Source organism: Xyrauchen texanus, chromosome 24 (genome assembly GCF_025860055.1).
Source record: "Xyrauchen texanus isolate HMW12.3.18 chromosome 24, RBS_HiC_50CHRs, whole genome shotgun sequence".
Classification (NCBI taxonomy): domain Eukaryota; kingdom Metazoa; phylum Chordata; class Actinopteri; order Cypriniformes; family Catostomidae; genus Xyrauchen; species Xyrauchen texanus.
The window spans coordinates 38038419-38052935 of NC_068299.1; the positions used below are offsets into that span (position 1 = coordinate 38038419).

The 14517-nt window shown below is 40.2% G+C and overlaps 1 pseudogene; it reads left to right on the forward strand.

The window, feature by feature from the left end:
* The window catches only part of LOC127617768 (collagen alpha-1(XXII) chain-like), a 64158-nt pseudogene that overhangs the window by 12253 nt on the left and 37388 nt on the right, over positions 1-14517 (forward strand).

Genomic DNA, 14517 nt, shown 5'->3' on the forward strand with positions numbered 1-14517 from the left:
TGACAGCTAGAATGCCAAGAATCTGCAAAGCTGTCTTTGCTGCACGTGGAGGATTTTTTGATAAGAACTCTTTGAAGTAGTTTAAGAAGTTCTGAACATTTCTTTCAAATTGTAATAGTACATTTTCATGTTATTAATATGTTGACTATACATCGTGATCAGTTGAATGCCACTTTGGTGAATAAAAGTACAGTTCTTTCCATAAGAGCAAAATCTGTACATTATTCCAAACTTTTGGCCCTTAGTGTATATATATTTCAATATATACATATTTATAAATCTGTGTGTTTTTACTGTTGCAGGAATGATAGTATATATTATTTTATTTTTATTAAAACCAGAAGCCCTCAAGTGAGACAAATCCTGCCTGTTGCAGAGTCAGACAAAAATGTGCATACTCAAAGCCTAGTGTGAATCTCTTGAGTTCCACAGAAGAAATAAAGTCATACAAGTTTGAAACAACATGAGAGTAAATAAACAAGGGGATGCATTTCATTTTTAGGTGAACTATACCTTTAAAAGCCAAAACATCTGGAAAAAACATCTACTACTGTATAAATATAAATATAAGCCATATATAGGTTGCTTAAAAAAACATTTTTAGACTACCATTGCTGCTTTTGAATGACTTCAAAATTACCCCACCCTCCTGTAGTTTTGACATCCAACAGCAGGGGCTAACTGCTAAAGCTAACCATTAAATATTTGACTCCTTACTAGATGTTCCTTTAATAACATCTAGTTACGCTGTAAAGAGCAAGACCACTTCCCATCTATGAAATAACATTTCCAATAATACTGTTCAACATACATTTTTTACTTTTTGATTGTATGAATCACAATAATATTGTCTATTTTTAGCTTATAACCTGTTAGAAGAGTTCCGCTTGTCTATGTTGAGAGGAGTGAGAAGGGTCAATGGGTCCAAATCTGACTCAGTGGCGTATCGCATTAACCCCTCCCAGCACCTCAAGAAGAGAATGAGGTATTGATTTTGTCCGACTCACTTTTCCACTGTGTAATCACACTCGCCAAACAATATCTCTCATTTCCTGCTGCCGATTCTTCCACTGGTGTAATCTGGGCTTTTATTTTCATGTTATCATGCAATATATGCTTACACATTTCCTCTGTATAATCCTCAGCTGTATGTAGGGCACCATTACAAAGAGCTTAACGTCCTTAACCAACACGATAATTGTTCAAATGTTTGCATTATATTAGGGGTCTTCAGCCTTTTTTAAGACCCAGGAACCCTTGGTGGAAAGAGAGATAGCAGGGACTCTGTTACATATACCATAATGTTTTGCATTTCAAGACTTGTTTACATGGAACTTCACTGACTAGTAATAGCAAATGGTAGTTCATGACTGTGACTCTACTAACAGAAGAACAACACAAATTTTGTTGTACTTTAACTTCTTAACTTTAGCTTTGGTTAAAGTTAATTGAAGTGTTTTTTTTTTTTCTTTAACACATATTTCATGTTTTCTTTAAAAAAATGTGTTTAGAGATCCAAGAATAATTGGTGAACCCCGTACAGTACTGCCACAGACCCCCTGTTGAAGACCCCTGTATAAAATTATCATCAGCAGCTGTGTGTTTGTGTTTACACTGGTGTGCATGTGTTGGGTCTTTCTTTTTGTGTGTGCGGCCAACATTGCCGTCCACCACTACCTCCCTCCAACATCCCCTACTTGACCAAAGAGAAGTTAAGCAACCAGCAAATGTGATCAACAACATGAAAAGAGACAGTGAGTTAGAGCTGTGTAACCATGCTGAGCATAAATTAATACTGTTCTTGCAATGATTAATGGCTAATTTTGACAAAATGACTGTCCAACTCAAAATCGAACTGGAAACTATTGGAGATCATTTGGTTTAGATTAATGTACAACTTCACATTAAAAAAAAACATGTTAAACTGTTTTTACAGGGGCCTGGGTTGCTCAGCAATTATTGATGCTGACTACCACCCCTGGAGTCGCTGAGTCACTCCAGCCAGGTCTCCTAAGCAACTAAATTTGCCAGGGTAGAGTCACATGGGGAATCCTCCTAGTGGTCTCTGTAATGTGTGGTTCTCACACTTGGTGGGGCATATGGCGCTTTGTGCGTGAATGCTGCGGAGAATAGCGTGGGCCTCCACATGCACTAAGTCTCCACGGTAACGCGCTCAACAAGCCACGTGATAAGATGTGCAGATTGACCGTCTCAGACAGTATTGTAATTGTACCATGGTACTTACAAAGTACTTTAATAGAAGGCTTCCACTTTTCATTATTGCCATATTAATAAAAAAATGGCATTCTGTATTTTACTATGATGGTTGTATTTTAATAACTGTATTGCAAGATTATTATCTCCACCACTCAAATATCCCTTCTATTCATTTCTCTTTTCCTTGTGAACTACACATACACTCCATTCATCCACCTCTCCATCAATCCATTCATCCACCCACTCATCCTTCCATCCATCCATCCATCCTCTCTATCATCCATCCACCACTCCATGAATCCATCCACCCATCCATTCCTCTATCTATTCATCCATCCATCCACTGTTCCATGAATCCATTCATCCAGCACAACATTAGTTAATCTATGTATCCATCCACTCTAACATTCATCCACTTCTCCACCCATCCACCCCTCCATCTACCACTGCTTCCATCCATCCATCCATCCAGTGATGTCTACCAAGATGGTCTACATGCACTCAGACTACTCCATCATCGCCACCTTCAAATTGACCAAAGATGCAGCTAAAACATCCTGGAATCCTGGAGGTCAGTGACTCTGAAGGCCAGGATCAGGTGGGCATGCGTTTTCAGGGTGAGACTCAAACCCTGGACTTCTTCTACACCAGCCCTCAAGGCACTCAGATGTTGCAAACCTTCCAGAGAGTGGAGAAACTCTTTGATGGTGAGCTGGCACAAGCTAGCACTAAGCGTCAAGGGACAGCAGGTGAAGTTGTTGGTGGACTGTGAAGAGGTCAGCATGGATGAGCCACAGCCAGTCATCTGGCGAGGGTTTACCTCCATTGTGAAGAGGGCTATGGGTGACAGCTCTGTCTCGGTAAGTACCAGGGACGGACTTGGATATAGCTGTACCATTTTTGGGTCAACTATTCCTTTTAACTCCCTGTGAAGGTCCAATGACATATCCTTCACAGCTGTTAAGTCATAATAATAATAATAATAATTAATAAATCCTTACATTTATATAGTGCTTTTTTTAGGCACTCAAAGTGCTTTTCATTATGGGGGGAATATCCTCAACCACCACCAGTGTGCAGCATCCACCTGGATGATGCAACAGCAGCTATAGTGTGCCAGAACACTCACTACACACCAGCTGTTGTTGGAGAGGAGAGTACAGTGATGTAACCAATTCATATGTATAGAAGATTATTAGGTATCCATGATGGATTGAGGCCAAAGAGCAAATCTGGCCAAGACACCTAGGTTACGGCCCTATTATTGTTTTCAAGAAATGTCTTTGGATTTTTAATGACCATAGAGAGTCAGTACCTAGATTTTATGCCTTATCTGAAAGACGGTGCCTTTTTACAGTATAGTGTCCCCATAACTATACTGGTGCATTAGGACCCATACAGGCTGCAGGGTGGGCCCCCACTGTTGGCTTCACTAACACCTCTTCCAGCAGCAACCATAGTTTTCTCCAGGAGGTCTCTCATCCAGGTACTTGCCAGGCTCAGCCCTGCTGAGTTTCGGTGGGTAACCAGGCGAGACCTGCAGAGTGATATGCTGCTGGCCTAAAATGGTGTCATGGTGTGTATAATAGTTCAGCTTCCAAAGCATAATATTTTGAGGGAGTTAGGCTGGTTGCCAGATAGAGAAAGAGTGCATGTTTATGTGAACCTACATACACACACATCTGTGCTTGAACATGTGGATCTGCAAAAGATGGAGGTGTCCTGTGATGCTGACCAGGCATATTCTGAAGGCTGTTGGGAACTATCCAGCATGGTGAGTCAGCCTCCCTGCCCTTCTGCATGAGCTTTCAGTTGACCTCAGCCTGTTCTCACTGATTTGTTCCACAACAGTGTGGAGGATATGCTGAGATTGGTTTAACTGCCAGCAGGGGAAGAGCCACCTGTAAATGTGTACATGGACAGCCGGGTGCCCAGGGACGTTCAGGACCCAAGGTATAGCTACAACCACCCTGCACATTATGCTTTGTTGTACCTTTTGAGCTCTGCACAAACAAATATGAATATGCTTGTGCTGTAATTTAAAGAGGTATTTCAATGAAAGAAATGTGACCTGGTCATGCTCATACACTTAATTAATAACAACATGTTGTTAGGATGCCTAACAACATGGACGTGCAAAGTTAGCCATTGAGAGTTAGTTTACATGAGAGGGTGAACTTTGATATTATTATCATTATAATTTTTATATATTATCATAGGATCATACATTAACCACATACAGTGTTCATTTTTACACACTTTATTGTTTAAGTCATTGTGTCTTTTAAATTCAGTCAATCTTTTGTCATGCTATATTCATAAATTTTAATCAGTTTTACTCTGACTAAAATGGCATATAATTTTAGTCAATGAAAATAACATTTTAGTTGACAATAATGTACAAAAGCCCACCCATACACTAACCTATAACCAAACTAGGGAGTCAGAAATCAGCACAACACCTTCACGAGAACGCAAGTCCATACTTTGCATTTGAGAAACCAAATATGTTGGGTATTGCATTGCGTGTAGCGCGTTTTTACCAACACAGCGTTGATTCTGCCCATTGACTAATCCTCTTATATGTATGCCAGTTAAACCCATAAATGACAACCAACAATGATTGTTCTACAAAAAATCGAGAGTTCTGGCAAAATTGTTGCAAGTTTGCAGTCAATTTGTGGCAATTCTAGATTTTGGGAATTGCATCAAATGTCTTCCTCCAAAAACATAGCAAACTTTTTTCATGATTTTACATGGATTCTTTTGTCAAATACCATCATAAAACACAATAGCAGAGGGTAAAAGGTGCTTATTATGGCTATGTCAAACATGCCAGCATTAGCGTTAGCGCCGTGACTGCAAATTGAAAACATTACAGATTGCACATTATCTACTGCACACATCTTACGTTTAATCATCATTGAGGGTGAGCTTCTTTTACTAATAAAATGTGGAATCAGTTCATAGAATAACAAAGAAAGCATAATATAGTATATACATCCTGAAGAAAATGACAGATGTAATTATGCAGATAATAAACCTATAAAACACGCTTGTGAAATATAGACAAACCATATATTTTCGCAATTATCTATTTATTCACGACATGTCTTATTAGTCAAAACCTTATTTTACTCTTTATACAGAGTTTATAAAGATACCATTCTAATGTGGTATGGTATGCAGAAGTCCTGTCATGTGGCCTCTGATGTAATAAGTCCATATTTGAATCATATCTTGCAGGGCAGCAGCCTGTCTACCTGGGTGAACAAAACACACACCATATGAGAGTATTAGAGTGCTGTAGTGCTTAAGATTGCATAAATTGTGGAAAATGAACATGAATCACATTTCTGTTTGAAGAAATAGTCAGCTTCTGAAAATCATAATTTATCAAAATGCGCACACTTTTGGACTAAAAGATCTAATGGTTGTTTAAGTAAAGCCATCGACTGACAAGTATATTGGATCTTACACAACTGGAGATGTCTTTGCAAAATTATTTCATGATATATTATGCATGATACAAAAGATGTTCATTCCTTACATAAATTATGGAAGTATGTTTGCTTAAACATTTTGATCGTAAAAGAGCTTTCAGCTATCAAGCACTGATTATTTTCACATGCAAATCAGTTTGTGATTTGTCACAAATGTTTGCCAGAAGTTTGCAGCTCTTTACAGGTAGTGATGAACATGCAGCAAACCTTTGGCAACAAAGGACAATTTTCTGCAAATCTCATTTGCATGTGAACATTTTCAGTGGTGAATTTGTGGCAAATTTGCCATGAACTCTCGATTTGTAAGGGGTGTCTTTTTCATCTCTTAGTTATTGCTTGCAATAAAAAAATTATAAAAAAGTCCTTTATCAATTACTATTTTTGTCAGAAATTATGTTGATGATATTAACACTGACTGCATTCTAGGAATGGCTCTCATCGCAAACTCACTATGCATTGCAATCTCTTTTCCACAGGGTCATAGAGGTCTGCCAGGGAATACAGGATATCCAGGCAGAGTGGGCAACTGGGTAAGAGCTCTGTCTGAAATCTCTCACAATAGTGTGGGGCTCTGCTGCGTTTGATTGGGCAAGCTATAAGCAACAGTCACTGGTCATTAAGGTTTTAATAAGGGGGTATTAAGGGCCATTGGACAAGCATGATGTTTGAAATGAAAGCTAGCGAAGTGGATTGAAAGATGAGACAGTGTAGAGAGAAATGGAGAGTGAATTAACCTGGAATAGTTCCTGCCTGGGAAGTGAAGTTGTGGAAAATGGCATTCGGCACATTACTGAAGATGGAAACAAAGCTGAGAGTCAGGACTTACTCTGAGAGCATGGTAAACATTGCGGCTTCTCTCATTCGGTGAGAGGAAACAATTTTATTTACTGACAGCAGGAGCAATCACTGTCAATGACTGGCAGTTACTGCATTAGGTAAGCTAAAGGCCATAATAAGTGAGGACTGTATTATGTGTGTACTTAAGCGATAATTGTGTGGTATTGAAAGATAATTAAGAATATATCAAGCATAACATAAGAATCAGAGTGTTTATGTAGTTTAACTGGTAGAGCATGCCGCAAGCAGCTGCAAGGCCAAGGGCTTCATTCCGAGGGAATGTACAAACTACATATATTTCAAATGCTCTGTAAGTCACAATCTGGTCTCATAGAATCCCATTTCTACTGCAAAATCTTTATTCTATAGTCTATACGTGATTTCAAAGTGACCGCACTATAAAATGACATGGTTGCATTAGCAATTGCATTTTTTATCTCACATTTGCTTTTTATGACACTATAGGTTAGGTTTAGATTTAAGGTTTAGGGTAGGGAGGTCGGTTTTGTTGATTTCAAACTCAGTGAAGCATTCACCATAACAACCTCATCTGTTTGGGGGAGAATTTTTCTTGCTTTAAGTACCACACATTGAACATTTCACCTCTGCCACAATACGTGTAAGGAGCCATGCAATGTTTTGCAAAATTGCTGGTAATAAAAAAAATGACTGGAAAAGTATAACTTCTTTATCCCTTGAATGAACTGGAATTGCTTAACTGTCTTTTGTGGAATGCTTTCTACATGCTTGTCTTAGGCTTTGTTCAGACAGACAGCAAAAACATTTTCCCGACCTCCGCCCCCACTTCTGCTTAGCTTTTGTGGTATGAAAGACAAAACCTGTTTCAAACCACACCTAAATATTGATTTCAAGTCAGTTTTTTGACTGTAACTTCATAAACAAATAGTATTAGGTGAAATAGTCATACAGTGCTTAAGCATTTACTGCTGTGTCTGAACTCTTTTACTCTCACATGTGGCATTCATGAAGGGTTTCGGACACAACATATACATGAATGTTTACAAATAATTTGTTCAAGGTTTTGATTTCTTAACACTACCTTCTCCTTGACTGGACAAGAAAATGTCGTAAAAAAAAAACAACACATACAATAATGGTTCTTTGATAAATTGATATGTTACAGAATGACCTGCCATATTTATGGTCCTCCAATGGACTTGAAAGTACTGTAAAGCATAGTAGTACAACAATACCTTTTTGTTAGTGACTACTACTGTAGAAAATATAGGTGATATGCTGTAATACTATTGGCAATGTTCCACCATACTCAATGTGACTAAACATTTTAAACTCTTTGCAGAATCTTTATATTTACTGTACACCCATTTGCTTTTGAGTTGCAGTGGTATAAATAAACAAATGGAAAAATCAGTTGTGGTGTCAGACTCCGAGTCTCTGAGATGAACTCAAAGGAAGAGAAGCCATTAGAGTCCAAACAGGCCCTGCAAAAATACAGGACAATGTCTCCTGATCAACTTAATTAAAGGACATGACATAATGCATCAGGATCCAATTACTTGTATACATTTGGGCTATGCAAGCAAGGCCCAAGTTTGTGAGCAACCTTGGGCGGTAGACTTGGTTCTTTCCACCCCAGAGTTATGACTAATTTACTTCTTTGATCCGAGTCCAGCTCTCTGTGGCATACTGGAATAATATATTAAAAGTCAGCCCCATCAGCATGCAACACAGTGAACATGTGCACTTCTAAAAATGAACTGTGGAGATGCTCATACACTTCCACTATCAACCAGTTTTATCTGTCCAAAAATGCATGTGTTCTTACTCTTGCCATCCACATTATCACACCTACATTTTTCCAGCCAGATATATATGGCCATAAGTTTGATAATGTGGTACTGTATGAATGTTGTAGGACTGGAATAGCTGACTGATGGATTGTGCAGCAGAGAGGCAAGGTTGTGTTTACTGCTGCCCTGCTGGGGGCTACTAAGTGCCCTTCCTGCCCTGTAGAGACACTGTTCATCTGCTGCTTAGTGAGGTCTCTTTCTACTGGGAAGAGTTTGTAATACTCCAAGACAATTATTATTTAATTACTTATTTTTAAACATGACTCACAATCATATTTTTTCAAACTACACAATGATGACTAAGACATTATAGATATTACAGTTTAATTTTCTGTTAATGCATGATTTTCTGTAAAGCTTCTTTAAAACTTTGTGTGTTTTGAAAGGTGCTATACAAATAAAAATGACTTGACTCTATAACGTCTTCTGCAAGCTCCTATTCCCATAGGTTAGTCCACAAATTGCACAGGGAGGGAGGGAGTTTAAGGGAGTTTCTTGCTAACTGTGTTAAGAGACTCATTGTTTAATAAAGACTTGCACCCCCAAGCAATCGGTGCCCGCAGAACTCAGCAGAAAGCTCTGAAGGTTACATATTTAAAATCTTCCATGTTTGGTTCTTAATTATTTTTGGCAAATTTGATGTTTCAGCAACCAATGAAGGGGTGTTCACAGTGACAGAGATTTTCAGCGATAAAGCGACCAGAAGTCTTTTAATTTCAATGAGAGTTGATGATTTGAAGTGACATGAGTGGAACAAGCAATGTTAGGTTTGCTAACTTTTTGCTGCATGAATACGGGATGCTTTTCAATGTGGGATGGGAGTTCCCCTTGAGTGTTGCACTGTCCAAATGATGGGGTCCTCCTTGAGGGTTTTATTGCTTCAAAATGGGACAGTAGGCATCCCATACAGGACGTCTTCATTTGGGACAAAACATGGGATGTCCTGGATATTGCAGGACAGTTGGCAACCCTTAACACTGGTTATGTGAAAAAGTTGAGCAAAGATCAGATTTATACAATTGAGCAGTGTCGCAATGAGATAAGTACCAACTACCAAATGGATTTCAGACAGTTATCTACCTGATACAGTTGGAGGCTGTAAGAAGGGCATCGAATGTTCCTGTCACTCAACTGGTAGAGCATAGTGCTAGCAATGCCAAGGTCATAGCTTTGATTTCCACAGAACACACATACTGGTAAATTGTTTTGTAACATTTTCAATGTTGTGTAAGTCACTTTGAATAAAAGCATCTGCTAAATGTATAAATGCAAGTAACCGACAGCACAGAGATGCTGGCAGTGCACTTAAATTCACAATCTAACACTGATTATGTTAAATAAGCTGGTAGCATGTAAGGTCATATAGATGCTTAAATGGTTTTCATTTAAGGGGGTATGGTCATAAACGATTTAAGTAAAAAACAATTGGCATATGTAGATTTTCGCCATTTATCCCCATTGCACATTGCACGTGTCACCGATCCTACTCGACCCAGGCACGGGATCCCAGGCACGGGAGTCAGATGCGCTAACAAGGAGGCTATAAAGCCATGCCTTGGTCACTAGTGCATCTCTTTATGCCAGGAGATTGAGGTTTACACACTGCACAGCAATCACGTACCAGCTGGCTACCGTTCCACACACCCCCTAAACCTCACTCCCAACCGGGTCATGGCATCAGTGTCACTGGTCCTATTCGACCCGCCCTGAGCGGGCTTCGATGATCTGTGTTAAGTGCATGGGGGTCGGACATGCTAGCAAGGAGGCTATAAAACCATGACCTCTGGCCTCGGTCGCCACATATTCACAGCTGGTCACACCTAAAGTTGTTCTAAATCAGAGCAGCATCAAAGTGTAGCTTTTTGACAGGGAACATATGTGTTGTGCAGCAAAATGTAATAAGCCGTCAGAATGCAGACAAAGGTGTTGACGTGTAATGGTAGCCAGCTGGTATGTGATAGCTCTGCAGTGTGTAAACCTAACTCTCCTGGCCTTATGTGATGCACTAGCGACCGAGGCTAGAGGCCATGGTTTTATAGCATTGTGATCTGTTTACAGTCAAAATGCTTCGCACTCGTCTCGCTTACATCCAAGAGCTAGCGCCCACTCTTTCATCGTGGGGCTCTCAAATAGATCTGGCCTATAGCTCACTCTCTCCCCAGATCCAGCTGATCCTTCTCGTAAGCCTGAAGCACGCTTCGGCGCCTCTTCGGTTCACGAGGGGGACGCTGAACCTCTGAACATTCCACGCACAATAATAAAGTGGCTGAGGAATTACTCGAGGTGGTTACTCGGGCTGTGGCCAGACAACAGTTAGACTGGCCACGTGAACAAGAGACCCCCCAAACGCTCCAAACTATCAGCGTCTGATAAAATTCTGACTCTCAAGATGGTTTTTCTTATGGCAATTCCTTCTCTAAAAAGAACTGGGCTTCTACAGGCTCTGTCTGTCTTGCCAGCCTGCTTAGATTTTGCCGCAGGAATGGCTAAAGCAATTTTGCACCCTCATCCTGACTACCTGCCTAAGGTTCCATTCTTGACTGTACATCCGGTCACTCTCGAAGCCTTCTGCTACGCTGGAGCAGGAAAGACTTCATAGACTTTGTCCATGCCCTTCAGACTTATGTCCACCGCACTAGTGGCATAAGTCAGGGCAACTATTTGTTTGCCATGGGGGCCGCAACAGGGGGGCAGCGGCCACCAGGCAGACTATGTCGCATTGGGTGAGGGACGCTATTGCCCTGGCCTACGAGGCGCATGGTCAAGCTTCGCCAGTAGGTATCAGGGCTCACTCTACCAGAGGGGTCGCCTCCTCTAAAGCCTTGACTAGAGGTGTCCCTTTGCAGCATGTTTGTGATGCGGCAGGCTGTTCCTCTCTGCCCACATTCATAAGATTTAATAGTTTGGATGTTCAACATCCTTGAGTCAACATCACAAGCTCATGTCTGAGACCTCTCGTGCTCTTGTGAGCACAACTACACAACCGTAAGGGATCCAGACATCCATAGTGCAGCGGCGTGGGTATTCTCGTTCTCAAAGCGCTAAATCAGCGCAGCATCAAAGTGTAACTTTTTGACAGGGAACGTCTCGGGTTACTTAACTTTAACCCCTGTTCCCTGATAAAAGCGGTACGAGATACTGCGCTTCATTGCTGCACTGGGATGCCCCAGGACTGCTCTTCAGACCAAATACCTGATGATCCACCTGTGACGCATCTATTTATAGCCCTGCTACAGGTTCATCCAATGATGACACCAGCAGAGGCTATAAATTCTGGTCAGATTCATTGACGTGTTGCACACATATTAACAGCTGGTCACAACTTTATGTGTAAAATTGTTCCCGAACCGCTAATTCAGCCCTGCATCTTGTTCCGCTTTTATCAGGCAACAGGGGTTACGGTTAAATAACCAGAGACGTTTTGATATACTAGGGTTTTTTTTCTGGTTTTGACATTAAATATAATTTTAGCATGTTTTTATTTTTTATAAGCATTTATGGGTTTTTAGAATTAGCTGATTTTTGATAGTTATGAGCATATTGTTGTGCATACAAGCACAATCTCTGTGAAGATGGCTAAAGATTGTAGTACTCCACTGAACAAATTTTGCCATGCTTAAATTCACTATGGAGATTTTCCCCAAAATCAGTGCAGATAAAGCAAAATTCCATCTGGGCCAGATAACGGCTTACAAATGAAGTGAAGGGATGTATATTGGATGAATAGACCAAATTACAACTGACCTCTGTGGTGCAGATCAACAGTTGAGAAACATCACTAACATATCATTATTGCATTGTTGCAGATGTAAAATGTGTCACTCACTTTATAGAAATAAATTAGCAAGAAAACATTCTGCTCGCAGGCCTCATGAAGTTTAGGCTTCCACTGCTTTCCATTTAATATAGGTTTTTCTCATTAAAACCCCATCTAATCCTCTGCAGGCTATTGGCAGTTATTCAGTTGTGTGAGAAAGGATCCTGTTTGGTCAAGTGCATTTTTATACAAACAGGGAGGGTACCCTCTCCAAGCCACTATAAAGCTCCAGGCAGTCATATAGTGGAATACATGCTGCCATTTTCCAGTGCTGTAAACCGAGTCCTTCAGTCTTTGGCCAAACATACTGGCCAATTAAAGTCTGCATTTGTTGATATTGTTACATACTGTGGACTATTACAAGCAGCTTTGCAAAAATTCATCTCAAACCCTTCTTGATTCAGGGGAGACGTGGAAACACTGGAGATTACGGACACATAGGAGAACCTGGGCCCAAGGTAAGTGGCTTCATTGCATCATCCCTTGGTTGGCATTTCTGGACGGGCCCACTGACTTTATCAGCTTGTGTCTTACAGGATGAAGAAGGTATTAAAGGAGAAAAAGGGCTGAGAGGGCTTCGAGGTCATGAGGTAAGACACTATACACCTGCACAGTGCACCTTGATGGCATTTGTGTTTTTGTTTTGCATCCACAAGTTCACAATAATAATCGTCTTCTCTCTTGCAGGGTGACAGAGGACCCAAAGGACTGAAAGGGTTAAAAGGAGCTACTGGCCATAAGGCAAAAAAGCATTAAAAGACAGAAGTCCGTGCTGAAATGTTTAAAGGATTTTGTTTTTATTTTTGTTTTACATATTCACAGCCTTATAAAACAGTTTCACCAAAGAGTAGCACTTGTATTTCATACATACTGTACACAGCAATTATGGATGGTTGAACGCAAGGAAGTCTACAGTACCTGAAGAGAGCTAGCTTTTAGCATTCCTGTTCATTAGGGCCCAAGCACTGAAAGTATGGAGACCCTATTGTTCTTCTACGGATTACTATTATTAGGGCCCAAGCGCTGAAAGTGCAGAGGCCCTATAGTTCTTTTAAGGATTCTTCTTCTTCTTCTTCTTCTTTTCAAGGTTTTCGGTACTTTTGGGGTACTTAGCATGTGTGTCACCAACTTTAGACAACCTTATGCCAAGATATTGAAGATGCTAATTTGTGAACAGATTTTTAATATAACAGAGTTGCCATGGCGAGGCAATAAATTAAAGGGGTCATGACATGAGAAACCAAATTTGCCTTGATCTTTTGGTATATAAGAGGTCTTTGTATCATTAAAACGTCCTGCAAGTTTAATATTTTAAGACGTCCTCCCCATTCTAAACGAATCATTTATTTAATCAAGCTCAAAATACAGCTCGTTCTGGATTCATGGTTAGAAGTGACGTGTCGGTTAGAAGTGACGTAACAGCGTTTGCATATGACCGCCTCCAGCACAAGATAACTACGCTTTAAGCGCTAAGACAACTACGCTCATTTCAGTATCGCCGTGCGCCTCACAAGTGTTCAGTCGATGGACAGCGAGCTGTGACAGAGACTACTTGTGCACAGGAAAATTACGATGCCACACAGATGTGCTGTTCCTGGCTGTGGTCAAACAAAACCTCTGAATAAGCTGCCGAAAGATCCAAACGTCAGGGAAAAATGGATGCAGTTTATTTTTTGCGGACGTCCCAGTCACGGCAGTGTTAACTTAAGCGTTTGTTCTGTACATTTTAAGGATGACTGTTTTGAGAACAAATCTCAATATGATGCTGGCTTTGCCAGAAAACTGTTGCTCAAAGATAAGTCCGTGCCGACTATTCTGGGAACAACGACGACGCAAACTGTAAGTAATCTATTTTAAACTTTAAACTACTTTTTAAAGCGCAATTTCATTCATTATGAATAATCACAGTGTTTTTACTTAGTTTACTTGCATATTGTTCTGGCTGGAGGCGTCAATAATTGATACATAGGCACTGGCGTTAGCCAATCATAACAGTGGGCGTTAACACTGAAGTCTTAAATGGAAACGCCCCCAAAACAGACTGTTTGAATCAGAGGATGAGAAACAGGGTGGGAAAAGGTCATAAATCACTAGATTTTAAAAGTTTTTCTTAAAAAAAAATATATTAATACTATAATTGCACCTAAGGGAACATAATAATACAATAAAAAAAACCCATGTCATGACCCCTTTAAGGGCAAAAATGCGAAACAGGTAGTTCCTTACATCTTTAGTGTGCATTGTTTGATTTTGATGAAAATTCAGCTGTATGTTTAGTAATGGGGGCAGATCACATTTATGCAGCTATTAT